General features: G+C 45.1%; 1 pseudogene; it reads left to right on the top strand.

The window, feature by feature from the left end:
• The first annotated feature begins 4,554 nt into the window (after window positions 1-4,554).
• Window positions 4,555-4,685, top strand: LOC143777401 (U2 spliceosomal RNA; annotated as a pseudogene).
• The last annotated feature ends 749 nt before the right edge of the window (window positions 4,686-5,434 follow it).

Raw genomic sequence — 5,434 nt, 5'->3', positions numbered from 1 at the left:
TGGTTGCTGCAACAGGTGTGTTGAGATGTAGGCCTGTATTAGGCCTTTGTAACAGTGTTGCAAATATACTGTGCCATCTACAAAATTAGGCCTCTGCTGTCAGTACTTCGCGGTGTTTCAATTGAAGTATCCAATGAGTAGTTCTGCCATACATACCGCATTTGTGACCGCATGAATTCTTTTGTGAAACATTGTCTCCCTCTTGTGGACCACCGACTTTTCAATGCGGCGTATTATATGCATTTAAAAAAATAAATAAATAAGTAAAACCCCTCAATCATCTGAAAAAATCAAAATATCATCCAAATATACAATCATGAATTTATCAAGATAATTCCGAAATAATATCATGCATGAAAGACTGAAACACAGATGGAGCATTAGAGAGTCCGAATGGCATCACAAGGTATTCAAAATGGCCTTCGGGCGTATTAAACGCAGTTTTCCATTCGTCACCCTGCTTAATACGAACAAGATTATATGCCCCTCGAAGGTCAATCTTAGTAAACCAACTAGCCCCCTTAATCCTAGCAAACAGATCAGAAAGCAAAGGCAAAGGGTATTGGAATTTGACCGTGATCTTATTCAAGAGGCAATAATCAATACAGGGTCTCAAGGAGCCATCTTTTTTGGCAACAAAAAAAAAAACCTGCTCCCAATGGTGAAGAAGATGGCCGAATATGCCCCTTCTCCAAGGACTCCTTAACATAGCTCCGCATGGCGGTATGTTCTGGCACAGACAGGTTGAAAAGTCGGCCCTTAGGGAACTTACAGCCTGGAATCAAGTCAATAGCACAATCACAGTCCCTATGCGGCGGAAGGGAACTGGACTTGGGCTCATTGAATACATCCTGGAAATCTGACAAAAACTCAGGAACTTCAGAAGAGGGGGAGGAGGCAATTGACATCAAAGGAACGTCACCATGAACCACCTGACAACCCCAACTAGTCACAGACATAGATTTCCAATCTAATACCGGATTATGCACCTGTAACCATGGGAAACCCAGCACAATAGCATCATGCAAATTATGCAACACCAGAAAACGACAATCTTCCTGATGGGCTGGCGCCATGCACATGGTCAGCTGTGTCCAAAATTGAGGTTTATTTTTAGCCAACGGAGTAGCATCAATACCCCTCAAAGGAATAGGACTCTGCAAAGGCTGCAAGGGGAAACCACAATGCCTGGCAAATTCTAAGTCCATTAAGTTTAGAGCGGCGCCTGAATCCACAAATGCCATGACAGAAAATGACGATAATGAGCAGATCAGGGTCACAGATAACAGAAATTTAGGTTGTACAGTACTGATGGTAACAGAACTAGCGATTCTCTTGGTACGCTTAGGGCAATCAGAAATAACATGAGCAGAATCGTCGCAGTAAAAACACAACCTATTCTGACATCTGAATCCTTGTCGTTCAGCTCTAGACACAATCCTATCACACTGCATAGGCTCAGGACTCCGCTCGGAAGACAATGCCATAGTGTGTACAACTCTGCGCTCGCGCAAGCGCCGATCAATCTGAATGACCAGAGACATAGAATCACTCAGACCAGCAGGCGTGGGGAACCCCACCATAACATCTTTAACGGATTCAGAAAGACCCTTTCTGAAGATTGCCGCCAAGGCATCCTCATTCCATTTAGTCAGTACAGACCATTTTCTAAACTTCTGGCAATATGATTCTGCCGCTTCTTGACCCTGAGACAGGGCCAACAAGGTCTTCTCAGCATGATCCACTGAATTAGGTTCGTCATACAATAACCCAAGCGCCTGAAAAAAGGTGTCTACATTAAACAACGCCGGATTCCCAGGTTCCAGGGCAAATGCCCAATCCTGGAGGTCACCACGCAGCAGAGATATAACAATTTTAACCTGCTGGATGGGATCACCAGAGGAACGGGGTTTCAAAGCAAAAAACAGTTTACAGTTATTTTTAAAGCTCAGAAATTTGGACCTATCCCCAAAAAACAAATCAGGAGTTGGAATTCTAGGCTCTAAAACCGGAGTCTGAACGATATAATCAGAAATACCCTGTACTCTGGCAGCAAGTTCATCCATACGAGAAGCCAATCCCTGAACATCCATACCAGCGCCGAACTCCTGAGCCACCCAGAGGTAAAGAGGGAAGAAAAAAACAAAACACAACAGACTACAGAAAAAAAAAATGGCTCAGCACTTTCCTTCCCTTCTTCTGAGATGCGGTTAACTCATTGTTGGCCAGTTGTACTGTTATGATCTGGTGGCCTAAGAGTAGCATGAGACGTACTCTGGAGAAGGTGGTACCTGTACTGACCGCAGACCCTGAACTTAACACCGCAACTAGAAGTAGCCGTGGAATGTACCTAGCGCTCCCTGGACATCTCGACACAGCCGGAGGACTAATTACCCCTAGAGATAGAAAAGGGAAAACTATCTTGCCTCAGAGAAAATTTCCCAAAGGAAAGACAGCCCCCCACAAATATTGACTGTGAGAGGAGAGGGAAAAAACATACACAGACTGAAATGAGAATTTAGCAAAGGAGGCCACTTCTAGCTAAATAGAAAGGATAGGACAGAGTACTATGCGGTCAGTATTAAAACACTAGAAAATATCCACCACAGAAAATACAAAAATCTCCACAGCTAACTAAAGATATGGAGGGTATATCTGCATCTCCAGAGATACCAGCTTGGCTAAACAAATCCTTATACAGACCAAGCTGGACAAGACAAAACATAGAAAAAAACTGAACAATAAGGCCACAGCATGTGGACAGCAAAATCAAGGCCAGAACTTATCTTTGTTGAAATGAATTGCAAAGCAGAAGAGACCAGGCAGGGATGTGAATCCTCCAGGAACAATGGACAACTGGCACTGACTAAAGGGTGAAGCAAGACTAAATAGCCCAGTCAAAATTGCAAAGAGTGAACACACCTGATAAATGCTGTGATTCAGAGACAGCAGCGCTACCACTTACAACCACCGGAGGGAGCCCAAGAGCAGAATTCACAACAGATGGCACAGTATATTTGCAACACTCTTACAAAGGCCTAATACAGGCCTACATCTTTATACACCTGTTGCAGCAACCAGTAAAGACAAATTGATTGAATGATTGATTGATTGCATATTGAATGCAATGCAATGTTTGACATACATAGGTGAAAGCAAGGCCAGGCAAGGCACACAAAATGTTGCAACTGGTCAAGAGAAATCGAGCAAAATGCTAAATCAGGGTCTGCGGTCAGTACAGGTACCACCTTCTCCAGAGTACGTCTCATGCTACTCTTATGCCACCAGATCATAACAGCCATCTACAAAATTAGGCCCCTGCTGTCAGTACTTGGTGGCTAGTGTTGAGCGATACCTTCCGATACTTGAAAGTATCGGTATCGGATAGTATCGGCCGATACCCGAAAAATATCGGATATCGCCGATACCGATACCCGATACCAATACAAGTCAATGGGACTCAAGTATCGGAAGGTATCCTGGATGGTTCCCAGGGTCTGAAGGAGAGGAAACTCTCCTTCAGGCCCTGGGATCCATATTAATGTAAAAAATAAAGAATTAAAATAATAAATATGGATATACTCACCCGTCCGGCGGCCCCTGGACCTTACCGCTGTTAATTGGCAGCCTCCGTTCCTAAGAATGAGGAGTTTAGGACCTTCGATGATGTTGCGGCTGACGTCGCGGCTTGTGATTGGTCGCGTGACCGTTCATGTGACCGCTCACGCGACCAATCACAAGCCGCTACGTCATCGCAGGTCCTAAACTCCTCATTCTTAGGAACGGAGGCTGCCGGTTAACAGCGGTAAGGTCCAGGGGCCGCCGGACGGGTGAGTATATCAATATTTATTATTTTAATTCTTTATTTTTTACATTAATATGGATCCCAGGGCCTGAAGGAGAGTCTCCTCTCCTCCAGACCCTGGGAACCATACACTGGGAACTTCCGATTCCGATTTCCGATATCACAAAAATATCTGAACTCGGTATCGGAATTCTGATACCGCAAGTATTGGCCGATACCCGATACTTGCGGTATCGGAATGCCACTATTGGCGGCGTTTCAATTGAAGTATCCAATGAGTAGTTCTGCCATACATACCGCATTTGTGACCGCATGAATTCTTTTGTGAAACATTGTCTCCCTCTTGTGGACCACCGACTTTTCAATGCGGCATATTATATGCATTTAAAAAAAAAAAATAAATAAGTAAAAATGGTGCCTGTGCTGATCTTGAATCTGCTTGTCTTGTCCATCTACACCTGTGTGAGTATTCTAATGCTTTTGAGCAACCAGGTGCACTGCCTGCAGTAGATAGAATCTTAGCACGGAACATTCATGTGCAGTCACAATGGGGATGGAGGGTGTGGTCAAAGTAGGCGGAGTTATGCAGATTCAAAAGGCGTTGTGCACAGCTTGAACACACACACAGCAGAACTGTCATTGAGAATGCATCCCAGAGTTTCTGGAAATGTCTTCCCAGCGGCACTCTTTTGCTCTGTCTCCACAATGGGTGCCAGTTTTAGGCCTAGGTGCGTCAGAAGTGGCAAACCATTTCTGGTCCCCTATTTGGGGTCCATATATTAAATGGATTTTTAGCCCAGGGAGCTGGAAATGGAGCTTGCTCTGTCCACTCCACGCATTGACCCTTTATTGCAGTATCTCCAGGAACAGTGCACTCCTTCTCTGATCCGGTTTCTAAAAACAGATTGAATTGAAATCAGCGCAAGTTGTCTTTTAACCCTTTATGTGAATTTATTTCAGGGTCAAAGAAGCACATTTCTCATGCCAAATGTAGCATTTTGCTCGATTTCTCTTGACCAGTTGCAACATTTTGTGTGCCTTGCCTGGCCTTGCTTTCACCTGTGTATGTCAAACATTGCATTGCATTCAATATGCAATCAATCAATCCACTGGCGTAGCTAGAGCTTTTGCCGTCTGGGGCTGTTCCCGAGTTTGGCGCCCCCCCCCCCTTGCCGTCATTCAACGCCGGGCAGCGCCCCCTCAGCGCTGTTTACCCATGAAATCCGGCGCCTGCGCTGTGTATCGCTGTTTGGTGCAGGCGCAGTGAGCTCTGGCCATCTGACATCACAGCCAGGCTTGCAGACTGAAGATTTGAGTGACGGCAATGTAGCGTTACAAGCAGTGGGTGAGGACCCGCCTCCCTGGATAAAGACAGGTATTTTGGCGAAAATATATAACGCTTTATTTTGGTAATACATGCACCTAAAACTAAAAGAGCCACCTTGTTAGAATGCAGCATTACTGCTGCACAAGGTGGCTCTTTTAGTTTATAACGGCTGGAGGGGGTGACAGTCAGCGTTGGACTGGGGTGTCTGGGGCCCACCAGAGGAATGGACTCTAGGGGCCCACCCTACAGCTATATGCAAATATCTGTCATTATAGTGGAGCATCGGCTGTAAAACACCAGCG

Source organism: Ranitomeya variabilis, chromosome 5 (genome assembly GCF_051348905.1).
Source record: "Ranitomeya variabilis isolate aRanVar5 chromosome 5, aRanVar5.hap1, whole genome shotgun sequence".
Lineage (NCBI taxonomy): Eukaryota > Metazoa > Chordata > Amphibia > Anura > Dendrobatidae > Ranitomeya > Ranitomeya variabilis.
This window is presented reverse-complemented; position numbering and strand designations above follow the sequence as displayed.